The sequence below is a fragment of the Triturus cristatus genome, chromosome 11 (genome assembly GCF_964204655.1).
Source record: "Triturus cristatus chromosome 11, aTriCri1.1, whole genome shotgun sequence".
In the NCBI taxonomy this organism is placed as follows: domain Eukaryota; kingdom Metazoa; phylum Chordata; class Amphibia; order Caudata; family Salamandridae; genus Triturus; species Triturus cristatus.
Window position 1 is genome coordinate 937,690,059 of NC_140594.1, and position 22,138 is coordinate 937,712,196.

Sequence of the window (22,138 nt, forward strand, 5' to 3'; positions counted from 1 at the left end):
CATTTTGTATCAACGTACGTTTGAGGATAAGAGTCATCTTCACCATTTCTGAAGTGGTGGGAATTGGCTAAAATGGAGATGGTCATTATGCTATTCATAGTTTTTATTATTCCCATGAACTGTGGCATAACCCTTACTCTCAACTTATCAGCTGGCTTAATTGCTACTGGTGTACCATATCCTAAAACAAAGGAAGTGAGAATGGTTCACTGCCACTTGGCTGGCAAAAACATCTATTGATCTATGTCATAATGTACGCGCTACAGTTGTTTAGAGAGTTTTAGCAAATGAGGCAAGGGATGCAGAGAAGTATGCGAGGATAAAAAGCTAAAATTGAGATTTGATTTTCTAATGAGCTGTTGATTTACACCATAAAAGACTCCATAGTATTGATCTGTTTACCCTTTATAAAAATCAAGATTTTTTTGTATTGCTTATAGAAAATGTGCTAACAGTGGACTTTTCCATCTGCTGATTATACTGAATGACCACCGGTGGCAGTGTTTCACAACAGTTTCTCTGAATTGCCGAGACTGAAGGAAAAAAAAAAAGGAAGTCTTCCGGCATACGGCATCATTTTACCAATTTATATGGCAAGTAAAACTCCCAATCATTCCTTTAGGCATTAAAAAGTTCACAGCATCAGCATGTCCTCACTAGCTTGTAGTGGGAGACTGTGCCTGAATAGAATTTCTGTCAAGCTGAAAGTAATATGGATCACATTGTGTTGGTCATAATAATTCATAAAAGCCCGGCTGTCTCCAACGTTACTAAAGCCTGCTTTAGATCCTGGAACTAGCAATGTTCCATTCGAGCAAATTGCTGCCTTTGAGGCTGAAATGTACTACCTCATTTCAGAACGAGCGTGTTACATTCTCACGGAAGGAAGCTCATTTCACCTCTTCTCCTGCACTCCGTATGTTGGACTCTGATACTCAAGATGGATTGTTAAGGATAATCTGTTTCTGTATCTCCATCCGACTTTCAAAAAGGCCCCAGTGCTTTGAGTGGTTCAGAGTCCTTTACCATTCCCCCTCCTACTTGCCTTGTAGTCATGAATACAGATAGTAACCTACTGCATAACTTCTGATGTCATCCTCCTGTGTGGTCAGCTGCCACAAGGACAATTGGTCCAGTGGTGCGCTGACATCATAAAGCTAATCAGATGTTGTCTGACATGAGGGCCACTCTGTTGCCTAGCAAGCTGACATCATAAAGCTAAAGCAAGATGTTGTCGGACATGAGGGCCACTCTGTTGGCTAACAAGCAGTAGGATACATTGATGTTGGTAACTAAATGAGTAGCAGGGTGGACAGGATGTCCAACTGAAAACTAAGATGAAAGAAATTAGGAAAGTTTTTGAGACTTCTCGTTTTGTATCAACGTACGTTTGAGGATAAGAGTCTTCTTCACCATTTCTGAAGTGGTGGGAATTGGCTAAAATGGAGATGGTCATTATGCTATTCATAGTTTTTATTATTCCCATGAACTGTGGCATAACCTTTACTCTCAACTTATCAGCTGGCTTAATTGCTACTGGTGTACCATATCCTAAAACAAAAGAAGTAAGAATGGTTCACTGCCACTTGGCTGGCCAAAACATCTATTGATCTATGTCCTAATGTACGCGCTACAGTTGTTTAGAGAGTATTAGCAAATGAGGCAAGGGATGCAGAGAAGTATGTGAGGATAAAAAGCTAAAATTGAGATTTGATTTTCTAATGAGCTGTTGATTTTCACAATAAAAGACTCCATAGTATTGATCTGTTTACCCTTTATAAAAATCAAGATTTTTTTGTATTGCTTATAGAAAATGTGCCAACAGTGGACTTTTCCATCTGCAGATTATACTGAATGACCACCGGTGGCAGTGTTTCACAACCAAGTTTCTCTGAATTGCCGAGACTGAAGGAAAAAAAAAAAGGAAGTCTTCCGGCATACGGCATCATTTTACCAATTTATATGGTAAGTAAAACTCCCAATCATTCCTTTAGGCATTAAAAAGTTCACAGCATCAGCATGTCCTCACTAGCTTGTAGTGGGAGACTGTGCCTGAATAGAATTTCTGTCAAGCTGAAAGTAATATTCATCACATTGTGTTGGTCATAATAATTCATAAAAGCCCGGCTGTCTCCAACGCTACTAAAGCCTGCTTTAGATCCTGGAACTAGCAATGTTCCATTCGAGCAAATTGCTGCCTTTGAGGCTGAAATGTACTACCTCATTTCAGAACGAGCGTGTTACATTCTCACGGAAGGAAGCTCATTTCACCTCTTCTCCTGCACTCCGTATGTTGGACTCTGATACTCAAGATGGATTGTTAAGGATAATCTGTTTATGTATCTCCATCCGACTTTCAAAAAGGCCCCAGTGCTTTGAGTGGTTCAGAGTCCTTTACCATTCCCCCTCCTACTTGCCTTGTAGTTATGAATACAGATAGTAACCTACTGCATAACTTCTGATCTCATCCTCCTGTGTGGTCAGCTGCCACAAGGACAATTGGTCCAGTGGTGCGCTGACATCATAAAGCTAATCAGATGTTGTCTGACATGAGGGCCACTCTGTTGCCTAGCAAGCTGACATCATAAAGCTAAAGCAAGATGTTGTCGGACATGAGGGCCACTCTGTTGGCTAACAAGCAGTAGGATACATTGATGTTGGTAACTAAATGAGTAGCAGGGTGGACAGGATGTCCAACTGAAAACTAAGATGAAAGAAATTAGGAAAGTTTTTGAGACTTCTCGTTTTGTATCAACGTACGTTTGAGGATAAGAGTCTTCTTCACCATTTCTGAAGTGGTGGGAATTGGCTAAAATGGAGATGGTCATTATGCTATTCATAGTTTTTATTATTCCCATGAACTGTGGCATAACCTTTACTCTCAACTTATCAGCTGGCTTAATTGCTACTGGTGTACCATATCCTAAAACAAAAGAAGTAAGAATGGTTCACTGCCACTTGGCTGGCCAAAACATCTATTGATCTATGTCCTAATGTACGCGCTACAGTTGTTTAGAGAGTATTAGCAAATGAGGCAAGGGATGCAGAGAAGTATGTGAGGATAAAAAGCTAAAATTGAGATTTGATTTTCTAATGAGCTGTTGATTTTCACAATAAAAGACTCCATAGTATTGATCTGTTTACCCTTTATAAAAATCAAGATTTTTTTGTATTGCTTATAGAAAATGTGCCAACAGTGGACTTTTCCATCTGCAGATTATACTGAATGACCACCGGTGGCAGTGTTTCACAACCGAGTTTCTCTGAATTGCCGAGACTGAAGGAAAAAAAAAAAAGGAAGTCTTCCGGCATACGGCATCATTTTACCAATTTATATGGTAAGTAAAACTCCCAATCATTCCTTTAGGCATTAAAAAGTTCACAGCATCAGCATGTCCTCACTAGCTTGTAGTGGGAGACTGTGCCTGAATAGAATTTCTGTCAAGCTGAAAGTAATATGGATCACATTGTGTTGGTCATAATAATTCATAAAAGCCCGGCTGTCTCCAACGCTACTAAAGCCTGCTTTAGATCCTGGAACTAGCAATGTTCCATTCGAGCAAATTGCTGCCTTTGAGGCTGAAATGTACTACCTCATTTCAGAACGAGCGTGTTACATTCTCACGGAAGGAAGCTCATTTCACCTCTTCTCCTGCACTCCGTATGTTGGACTCTGATACTCAAGATGGATTGTTAAGGATAATCTGTTTATGTATCTCCATCCGACTTTCAAAAAGGCCCCAGTGCTTTGAGTGGTTCAGAGTCCTTTACCATTCCCCCTCCTACTTGCCTTGTAGTTATGAATACAGATAGTAACCTACTGCATAACTTCTGATCTCATCCTCCTGTGTGGTCAGCTGCCACAAGGACAATTGGTCCAGTGGTGCGCTGACATCATAAAGCTAATCAGATGTTGTCTGACATGAGGGCCACTCTGTTGCCTAGCAAGCTGACATCATAAAGCTAAAGCAAGATGTTGTCGGACATGAGGGCCACTCTGTTGGCTAACAAGCAGTAGGATACATTGATGTTGGTAACTAAATGAGTAGCAGGGTGGACAGGATGTCCAACTGAAAACTAAGATGAAAGAAATTAGGAAAGTTTTTGAGACTTCTCATTTTGTATCAACGTACGTTTGAGGATAAGAGTCATCTTCACCATTTCTGAAGTGGTGGGAATTGGCTAAAATGGAGATGGTCATTATGCTATTCATAGTTTTTATTATTCCCATGAACTGTGGCATAACCCTTACTCTCAACTTATCAGCTGGCTTAATTGCTACTGGTGTACCATATCCTAAAACAAAGGAAGTGAGAATGGTTCACTGCCACTTGGCTGGCAAAAACATCTATTGATCTATGTCATAATGTACGCGCTACAGTTGTTTAGAGAGTTTTAGCAAATGAGGCAAGGGATGCAGAGAAGTATGCGAGGATAAAAAGCTAAAATTGAGATTTGATTTTCTAATGAGCTGTTGATTTACACAATAAAAGACTCCATAGTATTGATCTGTTTACCCTTTATAAAAATCAAGATTTTTTTGTATTGCTTATAGAAAATGTGCTAACAGTGGACTTTTCCATCTGCTGATTATACTGAATGACCACCGGTGGCAGTGTTTCACAACAGTTTCTCTGAATTGCCGAGACTGAAGGAAAAAAAAAAAGGAAGTCTTCCGGCATACGGCATCATTTTACCAATTTATATGGTAAGTAAAACTCCCAATCATTCCTTTAGGCATTAAAAAGTTCACAGCATCAGCATGTCCTCACTAGCTTGTAGTGGGAGACTGTGCCTGAATAGAATTTCTGTCAAGCTGAAAGTAATATGGATCACATTGTGTTGGTCATAATAATTCATAAAAGCCCGGCTGTCTCCAACGTTACTAAAGCCTGCTTTAGATCCTGGAACTAGCAATGTTCCATTCGAGCAAATTGCTGCCTTTGAGGCTGAAATGTACTACCTCATTTCAGAACGAGCGTGTTACATTCTCACGGAAGGAAGCTCATTTCACCTCTTCTCCTGCACTCCGTATGTTGGACTCTGATACTCAAGATGGATTGTTAAGGATAATCTGTTTCTGTATCTCCATCCGACTTTCAAAAAGGCCCCAGTGCTTTGAGTGGTTCAGAGTCCTTTACCATTCCCCCTCCTACTTGCCTTGTAGTCATGAATACAGATAGTAACCTACTGCATAACTTCTGATGTCATCCTCCTGTGTGGTCAGCTGCCACAAGGACAATTGGTCCAGTGGTGCGCTGACATCATAAAGCTAATCAGATGTTGTCTGACATGAGGGCCACTCTGTTGCCTAGCAAGCTGACATCATAAAGCTAAAGCAAGATGTTGTCGGACATGAGGGCCACTCTGTTGGCTAACAAGCAGTAGGATACATTGATGTTGGTAACTAAATGAGTAGCAGGGTGGACAGGATGTCCAACTGAAAACTAAGATGAAAGAAATTAGGAAAGTTTTTGAGACTTCTCGTTTTGTATCAACGTACGTTTGAGGATAAGAGTCTTCTTCACCATTTCTGAAGTGGTGGGAATTGGCTAAAATGGAGATGGTCATTATGCTATTCATAGTTTTTATTATTCCCATGAACTGTGGCATAACCCTTACTCTCAACTTATCAGCTGGCTTAATTGCTACTGGTGTACCATATCCTAAAACAAAAGAAGTAAGAATGGTTCACTGCCACTTGGCTGGCCAAAACATCTATTGATCTATGTCCTAATGTACGCGCTACAGTTGTTTAGAGAGTATTAGCAAATGAGGCAAGGGATGCAGAGAAGTATGTGAGGATAAAAAGCTAAAATTGAGATTTGATTTTCTAATGAGCTGTTGATTTTCACAATAAAAGACTCCATAGTATTGATCTGTTTACCCTTTATAAAAATCAAGATTTTTTTGTATTGCTTATAGAAAATGTGCCAACAGTGGACTTTTCCATCTGCAGATTATACTGAATGACCACCGGTGGCAGTGTTTCACAACCGAGTTTCTCTGAATTGCCGAGACTGAAGGAAAAAAAAAAAAGGAAGTCTTCCGGCATACGGCATCATTTTACCAATTTATATGGTAAGTAAAACTCCCAATCATTCCTTTAGGCATTAAAAAGTTCACAGCATCAGCATGTCCTCACTAGCTTGTAGTGGGAGACTGTGCCTGAATAGAATTTCTGTCAAGCTGAAAGTAATATGGATCACATTGTGTTGGTCATAATAATTCATAAAAGCCCGGCTGTCTCCAACGTTACTAAAGCCTGCTTTAGATCCTGGAACTAGCAATGTTCCATTCGAGCAAATTGCTGCCTTTGAGGCTGAAATGTACTACCTCATTTCAGAACGAGCGTGTTACATTCTCACGGAAGGAAGCTCATTTCACCTCTTCTCCTGCACTCCCTATGTTGGACTCTGATACTCAAGATGGATTGTTAAGGATAATCTGTTTATGTATCTCCATCCGACTTTCAAAAAGGCCCCAGTGCTTTGAGTGGTTCAGAGTCCTTTACCATTCCCCCTCCTACTTGCCTTGTAGTCATGAATACAGATAGTAACCTACTGCATAACGTCTGATCTCATCCTCCTGTGTGGTCAGCTGCCACAAGGACAATTGGTCCAGTGGTGCGCTGACATCATAAAGCTAATCAGATGTTGTCTGACATGAGGGCCACTCTGTTGCCTAGCAAGCTGACATCATAAAGCTAAAGCAAGATGTTGTCGGACATGAGGGCCACTCTGTTGGCTAACAAGCAGTAGGATACATTGATGTTGGTAACTAAATGAGTAGCAGGGTGGACAGGATGTCCAACTGAAAACTAAGATGAAAGAAATTAGGAAAGTTTTTGAGACTTCTCGTTTTGTGTCAACGTACGTTTGAGGATAAGAGTCTTCTTCACCATTTCTGAAGTGGTGGGAATTGGCTAAAATGGAGATGGTCATTATGCTATTCATAGTTTTTATTATTCCCATGAACTGTGGCATAACCCTTACTCTCAACTTATCAGCTGGCTTAATTGCTACTGGTGTACCATATCCTAAAACAAAAGAAGTAAGAATGGTTCACTGCCACTTGGCTGGCCAAAACATCTATTGATCTATGTCCTAATGTACGCGCTACAGTTGTTTAGAGAGTTTTAGCAAATGAGGCAAGGGATGCAGAGAAGTATGCGAGGATAAAAAGCTAAAATTGAGATTTGATTTTCTAATGAGCTGTTGATTTACACAATAAAAGACTCCATAGTATTGATCTGTTTACCCTTTATAAAAATCAAGATTTTTTTGTATTGCTTATAGAAAATGTGCTAACAGTGGACTTTTCCATCTGCTGATTATACTGAATGACCACCGGTGGCAGTGTTTCACAACAGTTTCTCTGAATTGCCGAGACTGAAGGAAAAAAAAAAAGGAAGTCTTCCGGCATACGGCATCATTTTACCAATTTATATGGTAAGTAAAACTCCCAATCATTCCTTTAGGCATTAAAAAGTTCATAGCATCAGCATGTCCTCACTAGCTTGTAGTGGGAGACTGTGCCTGAATAGAATTTCTGTCAAGCTGAAAGTAATATGGATCACATTGTGTTGGTCATAATAATTCATAAAAGCCCGGCTGTCTCCAACGTTACTAAAGCCTGCTTTAGATCCTGGAACTAGCAATGTTCCATTCGAGCAAATTGCTGCCTTTGAGGCTGAAATGTACTACCTCATTTCAGAACGAGCGTGTTACATTCTCACGGAAGGAAGCTCATTTCACCTCTTCTCCTGCACTCCGTATGTTGGACTCTGATACTCAAGATGGACTGTTAAGGATAATCTGTTTATGTATCTCCATCCGACTTTCAAAAAGGCCCCAGTGCTTTGAGTGGTTCAGAGTCCTATACCATTCCCCCTCCTACTTGCCTTGTAGTCATGAATACAGATAGTAACCTACTGCATAACTTCTGATGTCATCCTCCTGTGTGGTCAGCTGCCACAAGGACAATTGGTCCAGTGGTGCGCTGACATCATAAAGCTAATCAGATGTTGTCTGACATGAGGGCCACTCTGTTGCCTAGCAAGCTGACATCATAAAGCTAAAGCAAGATGTTGTCGGACATGAGGGCCACTCTGTTGGCTAACAAGCAGTAGGATACATTGATGTTGGTAACTAAATGAGTAGCAGGGTGGACAGGATGTCCAACTGAAAACTAAGATGAAAGAAATTAGGAAAGTTTTTGAGACTTCTCGTTTTGTATCAACGTACGTTTGAGGATAAGAGTCTTCTTCACCATTTCTGAAGTGGTGGGAATTGGCTAAAATGGAGATGGTCATTATGCTATTCATAGTTTTTATTATTCCCATGAACTGTGGCATAACCTTTACTCTCAACTTATCAGCTGGCTTAATTGCTACTGGTGTACCATATCCTAAAACAAAAGAAGTAAGAATGGTTCACTGCCACTTGGCTGGCCAAAACATCTATTGATCTATGTCCTAATGTACGCGCTACAGTTGTTTAGAGAGTATTAGCAAATGAGGCAAGGGATGCAGAGAAGTATGTGAGGATAAAAAGCTAAAATTGAGATTTGATTTTCTAATGAGCTGTTGATTTTCACAATAAAAGACTCCATAGTATTGATCTGTTTACCCTTTATAAAAATCAAGATTTTTTTGTATTGCTTATAGAAAATGTGCCAACAGTGGACTTTTCCATCTGCAGATTATACTGAATGACCACCGGTGGCAGTGTTTCACAACCAAGTTTCTCTGAATTGCCGAGACTGAAGGAAAAAAAAAAAAGGAAGTCTTCCGGCATACGGCATCATTTTACCAATTTATATGGTAAGTAAAACTCCCAATCATTCCTTTAGGCATTAAAAAGTTCACAGCATCAGCATGTCCTCACTAGCTTGTAGTGGGAGACTGTGCCTGAATAGAATTTCTGTCAAGCTGAAAGTAATATTCATCACATTGTGTTGGTCATAATAATTCATAAAAGCCCGGCTGTCTCCAACGTTACTAAAGCCTGCTTTAGATCCTGGAACTAGCAATGTTCCATTCGAGCAAATTGCTGCCTTTGAGGCTGAAATGTACTACCTCATTTCAGAACGAGCGTGTTACATTCTCACGGAAGGAAGCTCATTTCACCTCTTCTCCTGCACTCCGTATGTTGGACTCTGATACTCAAGATGGATTGTTAAGGATAATCTGTTTCTGTATCTCCATCCGACTTTCAAAAAGGCCCCAGTGCTTTGAGTGGTTCAGAGTCCTTTACCATTCCCCCTCCTACTTGCCTTGTAGTCATGAATACAGATAGTAACCTACTGCATAACTTCTGATGTCATCCTCCTGTGTGGTCAGCTGCCACAAGGACAATTGGTCCAGTGGTGCGCTGACATCATAAAGCTAATCAGATGTTGTCTGACATGAGGGCCACTCTGTTGCCTAGCAAGCTGACATCATAAAGCTAAAGCAAGATGTTGTCGGACATGAGGGCCACTCTGTTGGCTAACAAGCAGTAGGATACATTGATGTTGGTAACTAAATGAGTAGCAGGGTGGACAGGATGTCCAACTGAAAACTAAGATGAAAGAAATTAGGAAAGTTTTTGAGACTTCTCGTTTTGTATCAACGTACGTTTGAGGATAAGAGTCTTCTTCACCATTTCTGAAGTGGTGGGAATTGGCTAAAATGGAGATGGTCATTATGCTATTCATAGTTTTTATTATTCCCATGAACTGTGGCATAACCTTTACTCTCAACTTATCAGCTGGCTTAATTGCTACTGGTGTACCATATCCTAAAACAAAAGAAGTAAGAATGGTTCACTGCCACTTGGCTGGCCAAAACATCTATTGATCTATGTCCTAATGTACGCGCTACAGTTGTTTAGAGAGTATTAGCAAATGAGGCAAGGGATGCAGAGAAGTATGTGAGGATAAAAAGCTAAAATTGAGATTTGATTTTCTAATGAGCTGTTGATTTTCACAATAAAAGACTCCATAGTATTGATCTGTTTACCCTTTATAAAAATCAAGATTTTTTTGTATTGCTTATAGAAAATGTGCCAACAGTGGACTTTTCCATCTGCAGATTATACTGAATGACCACCGGTGGCAGTGTTTCACAACCGAGTTTCTCTGAATTGCCGAGACTGAAGGAAAAAAAAAAAAGGAAGTCTTCTGGCATACGGCATCATTTTACCAATTTATATGGTAAGTAAAACTCCCAATCATTCCTTTAGGCATTAAAAAGTTCACAGCATCAGCATGTCCTCACTAATTTGTAGTGGGAGACTGTGCCTGAATAGAATTTCTGTCAAGCTGAAAGTAATATGGATCACATTGTGTTGGTCATAATAATTCATAAAAGCCCGGCTGTCTCCAACGCTACTAAAGCCTGCTTTAGATCCTGGAACTAGCAATGTTCCATTCGAGCAAATTGCTGCCTTTGAGGCTGAAATGTACTACCTCATTTCAGAACGAGCGTGTTACATTCTCACGGAAGGAAGCTCATTTCACCTCTTCTCCTGCACTCCGTATGTTGGACTCTGATACTCAAGATGGATTGTTAAGGATAATCTGTTTATGTATCTCCATCCGACTTTCAAAAAGGCCCCAGTGCTTTGAGTGGTTCAGAGTCCTTTACCATTCCCCCTCCTACTTGCCTTGTAGTTATGAATACAGATAGTAACCTACTGCATAACTTCTGATCTCATCCTCCTGTGTGGTCAGCTGCCACAAGGACAATTGGTCCAGTGGTGCGCTGACATCATAAAGCTAATCAGATGTTGTCTGACATGAGGGCCACTCTGTTGCCTAGCAAGCTGACATCATAAAGCTAAAGCAAGATGTTGTCGGACATGAGGGCCACTCTGTTGGCTAACAAGCAGTAGGATACATTGATGTTGGTAACTAAATGAGTAGCAGGGTGGACAGGATGTCCAACTGAAAACTAAGATGAAAGAAATTAGGAAAGTTTTTGAGACTTCTCATTTTGTATCAACGTACGTTTGAGGATAAGAGTCATCTTCACCATTTCTGAAGTGGTGGGAATTGGCTAAAATGGAGATGGTCATTATGCTATTCATAGTTTTTATTATTCCCATGAACTGTGGCATAACCCTTACTCTCAACTTATCAGCTGGCTTAATTGCTACTGGTGTACCATATCCTAAAACAAAGGAAGTGAGAATGGTTCACTGCCACTTGGCTGGCAAAAACATCTATTGATCTATGTCATAATGTACGCGCTACAGTTGTTTAGAGAGTTTTAGCAAATGAGGCAAGGGATGCAGAGAAGTATGCGAGGATAAAAAGCTAAAATTGAGATTTGATTTTCTAATGAGCTGTTGATTTACACAATAAAAGACTCCATAGTATTGATCTGTTTACCCTTTATAAAAATCAAGATTTTTTTGTATTGCTTATAGAAAATGTGCTAACAGTGGACTTTTCCATCTGCTGATTATACTGAATGACCACCGGTGGCAGTGTTTCACAACAGTTTCTCTGAATTGCCGAGACTGAAGGAAAAAAAAAAAGGAAGTCTTCCGGCATACGGCATCATTTTACCAATTTATATGGTAAGTAAAACTCCCAATCATTCCTTTAGGCATTAAAAAGTTCACAGCATCAGCATGTCCTCACTAGCTTGTAGTGGGAGACTGTGCCTGAATAGAATTTCTGTCAAGCTGAAAGTAATATGGATCACATTGTGTTGGTCATAATAATTCATAAAAGCCCGGCTGTCTCCAACGTTACTAAAGCCTGCTTTAGATCCTGGAACTAGCAATGTTCCATTCGAGCAAATTGCTGCCTTTGAGGCTGAAATGTACTACCTCATTTCAGAACGAGCGTGTTACATTCTCACGGAAGGAAGCTCATTTCACCTCTTCTCCTGCACTCCGTATGTTGGACTCTGATACTCAAGATGGATTGTTAAGGATAATCTGTTTCTGTATCTCCATCCGACTTTCAAAAAGGCCCCAGTGCTTTGAGTGGTTCAGAGTCCTTTACCATTCCCCCTCCTACTTGCCTTGTAGTCATGAATACAGATAGTAACCTACTGCATAACTTCTGATGTCATCCTCCTGTGTGGTCAGCTGCCACAAGGACAATTGGTCCAGTGGTGCGCTGACATCATAAAGCTAATCAGATGTTGTCTGACATGAGGGCCACTCTGTTGCCTAGCAAGCTGACATCATAAAGCTAAAGCAAGATGTTGTCGGACATGAGGGCCACTCTGTTGGCTAACAAGCAGTAGGATACATTGATGTTGGTAACTAAATGAGTAGCAGGGTGGACAGGATGTCCAACTGAAAACTAAGATGAAAGAAATTAGGAAAGTTTTTGAGACTTCTCGTTTTGTATCAACGTACGTTTGAGGATAAGAGTCTTCTTCACCATTTCTGAAGTGGTGGGAATTGGCTAAAATGGAGATGGTCATTATGCTATTCATAGTTTTTATTATTCCCATGAACTGTGGCATAACCCTTACTCTCAACTTATCAGCTGGCTTAATTGCTACTGGTGTACCATATCCTAAAACAAAAGAAGTGAGAATGGTTCACTGCCACTTGGCTGGCAAAAACATCTATTGATCTATGTCCTAATGTACGCGCTACAGTTGTTTAGAGAGTTTTAGCAAATGAGGCAAGGGATGCAGAGAAGTATGTGAGGATAAAAAGCTAAAATTGAGATTTGATTTTCTAATGAGCTGTTGATTTTCACAATAAAAGACTCCATAGTATTGATCTGTTTACCCTTTATAAAAATCAAGATTTTTTTGTATTGCTTATAGAAAATGTGCCAACAGTGGACTTTTCCATCTGCAGATTATACTGAATGACCACCGGTGGCAGTGTTTCACAACCGAGTTTCTCTGAATTGCCGAGACTGAAGGAAAAAAAAAAAAGGAAGTCTTCTGGCATACGGCATCATTTTACCAATTTATATGGTAAGTAAAACTCCCAATCATTCCTTTAGGCATTAAAAAGTTCACAGCATCAGCATGTCCTCACTAATTTGTAGTGGGAGACTGTGCCTGAATAGAATTTCTGTCAAGCTGAAAGTAATATGGATCACATTGTGTTGGTCATAATAATTCATAAAAGCCCGGCTGTCTCCAACGCTACTAAAGCCTGCTTTAGATCCTGGAACTAGCAATGTTCCATTCGAGCAAATTGCTGCCTTTGAGGCTGAAATGTACTACCTCATTTCAGAACGAGCGTGTTACATTCTCACGGAAGGAAGCTCATTTCACCTCTTCTCCTGCACTCCGTATGTTGGACTCTGATACTCAAGATGGATTGTTAAGGATAATCTGTTTATGTATCTCCATCCGACTTTCAAAAAGGCCCCAGTGCTTTGAGTGGTTCAGAGTCCTTTACCATTCCCCCTCCTACTTGCCTTGTAGTTATGAATACAGATAGTAACCTACTGCATAACTTCTGATCTCATCCTCCTGTGTGGTCAGCTGCCACAAGGACAATTGGTCCAGTGGTGCGCTGACATCATAAAGCTAATCAGATGTTGTCTGACATGAGGGCCACTCTGTTGCCTAGCAAGCTGACATCATAAAGCTAAAGCAAGATGTTGTCGGACATGAGGGCCACTCTGTTGGCTAACAAGCAGTAGGATACATTGATGTTGGTAACTAAATGAGTAGCAGGGTGGACAGGATGTCCAACTGAAAACTAAGATGAAAGAAATTAGGAAAGTTTTTGAGACTTCTCATTTTGTATCAACGTACGTTTGAGGATAAGAGTCATCTTCACCATTTCTGAAGTGGTGGGAATTGGCTAAAATGGAGATGGTCATTATGCTATTCATAGTTTTTATTATTCCCATGAACTGTGGCATAACCCTTACTCTCAACTTATCAGCTGGCTTAATTGCTACTGGTGTACCATATCCTAAAACAAAGGAAGTGAGAATGGTTCACTGCCACTTGGCTGGCAAAAACATCTATTGATCTATGTCATAATGTACGCGCTACAGTTGTTTAGAGAGTTTTAGCAAATGAGGCAAGGGATGCAGAGAAGTATGCGAGGATAAAAAGCTAAAATTGAGATTTGATTTTCTAATGAGCTGTTGATTTACACAATAAAAGACTCCATAGTATTGATCTGTTTACCCTTTATAAAAATCAAGATTTTTTTGTATTGCTTATAGAAAATGTGCTAACAGTGGACTTTTCCATCTGCTGATTATACTGAATGACCACCGGTGGCAGTGTTTCACAACAGTTTCTCTGAATTGCCGAGACTGAAGGAAAAAAAAAAAGGAAGTCTTCCGGCATACGGCATCATTTTACCAATTTATATGGTAAGTAAAACTCCCAATCATTCCTTTAGGCATTAAAAAGTTCACAGCATCAGCATGTCCTCACTAGCTTGTAGTGGGAGACTGTGCCTGAATAGAATTTCTGTCAAGCTGAAAGTAATATGGATCACATTGTGTTGGTCATAATAATTCATAAAAGCCCGGCTGTCTCCAACGTTACTAAAGCCTGCTTTAGATCCTGGAACTAGCAATGTTCCATTCGAGCAAATTGCTGCCTTTGAGGCTGAAATGTACTACCTCATTTCAGAACGAGCGTGTTACATTCTCACGGAAGGAAGCTCATTTCACCTCTTCTCCTGCACTCCGTATGTTGGACTCTGATACTCAAGATGGATTGTTAAGGATAATCTGTTTCTGTATCTCCATCCGACTTTCAAAAAGGCCCCAGTGCTTTGAGTGGTTCAGAGTCCTTTACCATTCCCCCTCCTACTTGCCTTGTAGTCATGAATACAGATAGTAACCTACTGCATAACTTCTGATGTCATCCTCCTGTGTGGTCAGCTGCCACAAGGACAATTGGTCCAGTGGTGCGCTGACATCATAAAGCTAATCAGATGTTGTCTGACATGAGGGCCACTCTGTTGCCTAGCAAGCTGACATCATAAAGCTAAAGCAAGATGTTGTCGGACATGAGGGCCACTCTGTTGGCTAACAAGCAGTAGGATACATTGATGTTGGTAACTAAATGAGTAGCAGGGTGGACAGGATGTCCAACTGAAAACTAAGATGAAAGAAATTAGGAAAGTTTTTGAGACTTCTCGTTTTGTATCAACGTACGTTTGAGGATAAGAGTCTTCTTCACCATTTCTGAAGTGGTGGGAATTGGCTAAAATGGAGATGGTCATTATGCTATTCATAGTTTTTATTATTCCCATGAACTGTGGCATAACCCTTACTCTCAACTTATCAGCTGGCTTAATTGCTACTGGTGTACCATATCCTAAAACAAAAGAAGTGAGAATGGTTCACTGCCACTTGGCTGGCAAAAACATCTATTGATCTATGTCCTAATGTACGCGCTACAGTTGTTTAGAGAGTTTTAGCAAATGAGGCAAGGGATGCAGAGAAGTATGCGAGGATAAAAAGCTAAAATTGAGATTTGATTTTCTAATGAGCTGTTGATTTACACAATAAAAGACTCCATAGTATTGATCTGTTTACCCTTTATAAAAATCAAGATTTTTTTGTATTGCTTATAGAAAATGTGCTAACAGTGGACTTTTCCATCTGCTGATTATACTGAATGACCACCGGTGGCAGTGTTTCACAACAGTTTCTCTGAATTGCCGAGACTGAAGGAAAAAAAAAAGGAAGTCTTCCGGCATACGGCATCATTTTACCAATTTATATGGTAAGTAAAACTCCCAATCATTCCTTTAGGCATTAAAAAGTTCATAGCATCAGCATGTCCTCACTAGCTTGTAGTGGGAGACTGTGCCTGAATAGAATTTCTGTCAAGCTGAAAGTAATATGGATCACATTGTGTTGGTCATAATAATTCATAAAAGCCCGGCTGTCTCCAACGTTACTAAAGCCTGCTTTAGATCCTGGAACTAGCAATGTTCCATTCGAGCAAATTGCTGCCTTTGAGGCTGAAATGTACTACCTCATTTCAGAACGAGCGTGTTACATTCTCACGGAAGGAAGCTCATTTCACCTCTTCTCCTGCACTCCGTATGTTGGACTCTGATACTCAAGATGGACTGTTAAGGATAATCTGTTTATGTATCTCCATCCGACTTTCAAAAAGGCCCCAGTGCTTTGAGTGGTTCAGAGTCCTATACCATTCCCCCTCCTACTTGCCTTGTAGTCATGAATACAGATAGTAACCTACTGCATAACTTCTGATGTCATCCTCCTGTGTGGTCAGCTGCCACAAGGACAATTGGTCCAGTGGTGCGCTGACATCATAAAGCTAATCAGATGTTGTCTGACATGAGGGCCACTCTGTTGCCTAGCAAGCTGACATCATAAAGCTAAAGCAAGATGTTGTCGGACATGAGGGCCACTCTGTTGGCTAACAAGCAGTAGGATACATTGATGTTGGTAACTAAATGAGTAGCAGGGTGGACAGGATGTCCAACTGAAAACTAAGATGAAAGAAATTAGGAAAGTTTTTGAGACTTCTCGTTTTGTATCAACGTACGTTTGAGGATAAGAGTCTTCTTCACCATTTCTGAAGTGGTGGGAATTGGCTAAAATGGAGATGGTCATTATGCTATTCATAGTTTTTATTATTCCCATGAACTGTGGCATAACCTTTACTCTCAACTTATCAGCTGGCTTAATTGCTACTGGTGTACCATATCCTAAAACAAAAGAAGTAAGAATGGTTCACTGCCACTTGGCTGGCCAAAACATCTATTGATCTATGTCCTAATGTACGCGCTACAGTTGTTTAGAGAGTATTAGCAAATGAGGCAAGGGATGCAGAGAAGTATGTGAGGATAAAAAGCTAAAATTGAGATTTGATTTTCTAATGAGCTGTTGATTTTCACAATAAAAGACTCCATAGTATTGATCTGTTTACCCTTTATAAAAATCAAGATTTTTTTGTATTGCTTATAGAAAATGTGCCAACAGTGGACTTTTCCATCTGCAGATTATACTGAATGACCACCGGTGGCAGTGTTTCACAACCAAGTTTCTCTGAATTGCCGAGACTGAAGGAAAAAAAAAAAAGGAAGTCTTCCGGCATACGGCATCATTTTACCAATTTATATGGTAAGTAAAACTCCCAATCATTCCTTTAGGCATTAAAAAGTTCACAGCATCAGCATGTCCTCACTAGCTTGTAGTGGGAGACTGTGCCTGAATAGAATTTCTGTCAAGCTGAAAGTAATATTCATCACATTGTGTTGGTCATAATAATTCATAAAAGCCCGGCTGTCTCCAACGCTACTAAAGCCTGCTTTAGATCCTGGAACTAGCAATGTTCCATTCGAGCAAATTGCTGCCTTTGAGGCTGAAATGTACTACCTCATTTCAGAACGAGCGTGTTACATTCTCACGGAAGGAAGCTCATTTCACCTCTTCTCCTGCACTCCGTATGTTGGACTCTGATACTCAAGATGGATTGTTAAGGATAATCTGTTTATGTATCTCCATCCGACTTTCAAAAAGGCCCCAGTGCTTTGAGTGGTTCAGAGTCCTTTACCATTCCCCCTCCTACTTGCCTTGTAGTTATGAATACAGATAGTAACCTACTGCATAACTTCTGATCTCATCCTCCTGTGTGGTCAGCTGCCACAAGGACAATTGGTCCAGTGGTGCGCTGACATCATAAAGCTAATCAGATGTTGTCTGACATGAGGGCCACTCTGTTGCCTAGCAAGCTGACATCATAAAGCTAAAGCAAGATGTTGTCGGACATGAGGGCCACTCTGTTGGCTAACAAGCAGTAGGATACATTGATGTTGGTAACTAAATGAGTAGCAGGGTGGACAGGATGTCCAACTGAAAACTAAGATGAAAGAAATTAGGAAAGTTTTTGAGACTTCTCGTTTTGTATCAACGTACGTTTGAGGATAAGAGTCTTCTTCACCATTTCTGAAGTGGTGGGAATTGGCTAAAATGGAGATGGTCATTATGCTATTCATAGTTTTTATTATTCCCATGAACTGTGGCATAACCTTTACTCTCAACTTATCAGCTGGCTTAATTGCTACTGGTGTACCATATCCTAAAACAAAAGAAGTAAGAATGGTTCACTGCCACTTGGCTGGCCAAAACATCTATTGATCTATGTCCTAATGTACGCGCTACAGTTGTTTAGAGAGTATTAGCAAATGAGGCAAGGGATGCAGAGAAGTATGTGAGGATAAAAAGCTAAAATTGAGATTTGATTTTCTAATGAGCTGTTGATTTTCACAATAAAAGACTCCATAGTATTGATCTGTTTACCCTTTATAAAAATCAAGATTTTTTTGTATTGCTTATAGAAAATGTGCCAACAGTGGACTTTTCCATCTGCAGATTATACTGAATGACCACCGGTGGCAGTGTTTCACAACCGAGTTTCTCTGAATTGCCGAGACTGAAGGAAAAAAAAAAAAGGAAGTCTTCCGGCATACGGCATCATTTTACCAATTTATATGGTAAGTAAAACTCCCAATCATTCCTTTAGGCATTAAAAAGTTCACAGCATCAGCATGTCCTCACTAGCTTGTAGTGGGAGACTGTGCCTGAATAGAATTTCTGTCAAGCTGAAAGTAATATGGATCACATTGTGTTGGTCATAATAATTCATAAAAGCCCGGCTGTCTCCAACGCTACTAAAGCCTGCTTTAGATCCTGGAACTAGCAATGTTCCATTCGAGCAAATTGCTGCCTTTGAGGCTGAAATGTACTACCTCATTTCAGAACGAGCGTGTTACATTCTCACGGAAGGAAGCTCATTTCACCTCTTCTCCTGCACTCCGTATGTTGGACTCTGATACTCAAGATGGATTGTTAAGGATAATCTGTTTATGTATCTCCATCCGACTTTCAAAAAGGCCCCAGTGCTTTGAGTGGTTCAGAGTCCTTTACCATTCCCCCTCCTACTTGCCTTGTAGTTATGAATACAGATAGTAACCTACTGCATAACTTCTGATCTCATCCTCCTGTGTGGTCAGCTGCCACAAGGACAATTGGTCCAGTGGTGCGCTGACATCATAAAGCTAATCAGATGTTGTCTGACATGAGGGCCACTCTGTTGCCTAGCAAGCTGACATCATAAAGCTAAAGCAAGATGTTGTCGGACATGAGGGCCACTCTGTTGGCTAACAAGCAGTAGGATACATTGATGTTGGTAACTAAATGAGTAGCAGGGTGGACAGGATGTCCAACTGAAAACTAAGATGAAAGAAATTAGGAAAGTTTTTGAGACTTCTCATTTTGTATCAACGTACGTTTGAGGATAAGAGTCATCTTCACCATTTCTGAAGTGGTGGGAATTGGCTAAAATGGAGATGGTCATTATGCTATTCATAGTTTTTATTATTCCCATGAACTGTGGCATAACCCTTACTCTCAACTTATCAGCTGGCTTAATTGCTACTGGTGTACCATATCCTAAAACAAAGGAAGTGAGAATGGTTCACTGCCACTTGGCTGGCAAAAACATCTATTGATCTATGTCATAATGTACGCGCTACAGTTGTTTAGAGAGTTTTAGCAAATGAGGCAAGGGATGCAGAGAAGTATGCGAGGATAAAAAGCTAAAATTGAGATTTGATTTTCTAATGAGCTGTTGATTTACACAATAAAAGACTCCATAGTATTGATCTGTTTACCCTTTATAAAAATCAAGATTTTTTTGTATTGCTTATAGAAAATGTGCTAACAGTGGACTTTTCCATCTGCTGATTATACTGAATGACCACCGGTGGCAGTGTTTCACAACAGTTTCTCTGAATTGCCGAGACTGAAGGAAAAAAAAAAAGGAAGTCTTCCGGCATACGGCATCATTTTACCAATTTATATGGTAAGTAAAACTCCCAATCATTCCTTTAGGCATTAAAAAGTTCACAGCATCAGCATGTCCTCACTAGCTTGTAGTGGGAGACTGTGCCTGAATAGAATTTCTGTCAAGCTGAAAGTAATATGGATCACATTGTGTTGGTCATAATAATTCATAAAAGCCCGGCTGTCTCCAACGTTACTAAAGCCTGCTTTAGATCCTGGAACTAGCAATGTTCCATTCGAGCAAATTGCTGCCTTTGAGGCTGAAATGTACTACCTCATTTCAGAACGAGCGTGTTACATTCTCACGGAAGGAAGCTCATTTCACCTCTTCTCCTGCACTCCGTATGTTGGACTCTGATACTCAAGATGGATTGTTAAGGATAATCTGTTTCTGTATCTCCATCCGACTTTCAAAAAGGCCCCAGTGCTTTGAGTGGTTCAGAGTCCTTTACCATTCCCCCTCCTACTTGCCTTGTAGTCATGAATACAGATAGTAACCTACTGCATAACTTCTGATGTCATCCTCCTGTGTGGTCAGCTGCCACAAGGACAATTGGTCCAGTGGTGCGCTGACATCATAAAGCTAATCAGATGTTGTCTGACATGAGGGCCACTCTGTTGCCTAGCAAGCTGACATCATAAAGCAAAAGCAAGATGTTGTCGGACATGAGGGCCACTCTGTTGGCTAACAAGCAGTAGGATACATTGATGTTGGTAACTAAATGAGTAGCAGGGTGGACAGGATGTCCAACTGAAAACTAAGATGAAAGAAATTAGGAAAGTTTTTGAGACTTCTCGTTTTGTATCAACGTACGTTTGAGGATAAGAGTCTTCTTCACCATTTCTGAAGTGGTGGGAATTGGCTAAAATGGAGATGGTCATTATGCTATTCATAGTTTTTATTATTCCCATGAACTGTGGCATAACCCTTACTCTCAACTTATCAGCTGGCTTAATTGCTACTGGTGTACCATATCCTAAAACAAAAGAAGTAAGAATGGTTCACTGCCACTTGGCTGGCCAAAACATCTATTGATCTATGTCCTAATGTACTCGCTACAGTTGTTTAGAGAGTATTAGCAAATGAGGCAAGGGATGCAGAGAAGTATGTGAGGATAAAAAGCTAAAATTGAGATTTGATTTTCTAATGAGCTGTTGATTTACACAATAAAAGACTCCATAGTATTGATCTGTTTACCCTTTATAAAAATCAAGATTTTTTTGTATTGCTTATAGAAAATGTGCCAACAGTGGACTTTTCCATCTGCAGATTATACTGAATGACCACCGGTGGCAGTGTTTCACAACCGAGTTTCTCTGAATTGCCGAGACTGAAGGAAAAAAAAAAAAGGAAGTCTTCTGGCATACGGCATCATTTTACCAATTTATATGGTAAGTAAAACTCCCAATCATTCCTTTAGGCATTAAAAAGTTCACAGCATCAGCATGTCCTCACTAGCTTGTAGTGGGAGACTGTGCCTGAATAGAATTTCTGTCAAGCTGAAAGTAATATGGATCACATTGTGTTGGTCATAATAATTCATAAAAGCCCGGCTGTCTCCAACGCTACTAAAGCCTGCTTTAGATCCTGGAACTAGCAATGTTCCATTCGAGCAAATTGCTGCCTTTGAGGCTGAAATGTACTACCTCATTTCAGAACGAGCGTGTTACATTCTCACGGAAGGAAGCTCATTTCACCTCTTCTCCTGCACTCCGTATGTTGGACTCTGATACTCAAGATGGATTGTTAAGGATAATCTGTTTATGTATCTCCATCCGACTTTCAAAAAGGCCCCAGTGCTTTGAGTGGTTCAGAGTCCTTTACCATTCCCCCTCCTACTTGCCTTGTAGTCATGAATACAGATAGTAACCTACTGCATAACTTCTGATGTCATCCTCCTGTGTGGTCAGCTGCCACAAGGACAATTGGTCCAGTGGTGCGCTGACATCATAAAGCTAATCAGATGTTGTCTGACATGAGGGCCACTCTGTTGCCTAGCAAGCTGACATCATAAAGCTAAAGCAAGATGTTGTCGGACATGAGGGCCACTCTGTTGGCTAACAAGCAGTAGGATACATTGATGTTGGTAACTAAATGAGTAGCAGGGTGGACAGGATGTCCAACTGAAAACTAAGATGAAAGAAATTAGGAAAGTTTTTGAGACTTCTCGTTTTGTATCAACGTACGTTTGAGGATAAGAGTCTTCTTCACCATTTCTGAAGTGGTGGGAATTGGCTAAAATGGAGATGGTCATTATGCTATTCATAGTTTTTATTATTCCCATGAACTGTGGCATAACCCTTACTCTCAACTTATCAGCTGGCTTAATTGCTACTGGTGTACCATATCCTAAAACAAAAG

At 40.3% G+C, this 22,138-nt stretch overlaps 1 long non-coding RNA gene across 1 annotated transcript in view; it reads left to right on the forward strand.

The window, feature by feature from the left end:
- The window catches only part of LOC146785703 (uncharacterized), a 69,943-nt gene that overhangs the window by 10,394 nt on the left and 37,411 nt on the right, over window positions 1-22,138 (forward strand). The window contains exons 9-24 of the long non-coding RNA XR_014970771.1: window positions 441-593; window positions 1,811-1,965; window positions 3,183-3,338; window positions 4,556-4,708; window positions 5,960-6,081; window positions 7,299-7,451; window positions 8,669-8,824; window positions 10,042-10,197; window positions 11,415-11,567; window positions 12,785-12,940; window positions 14,158-14,310; window positions 15,528-15,679; window positions 16,897-17,052; window positions 18,270-18,425; window positions 19,643-19,795; window positions 21,013-21,168. This is a non-coding gene — a long non-coding RNA (uncharacterized LOC146785703). The remainder of the gene's footprint in view (window positions 1-440; window positions 594-1,810; window positions 1,966-3,182; window positions 3,339-4,555; window positions 4,709-5,959; window positions 6,082-7,298; window positions 7,452-8,668; window positions 8,825-10,041; window positions 10,198-11,414; window positions 11,568-12,784; window positions 12,941-14,157; window positions 14,311-15,527; window positions 15,680-16,896; window positions 17,053-18,269; window positions 18,426-19,642; window positions 19,796-21,012; window positions 21,169-22,138) is intronic.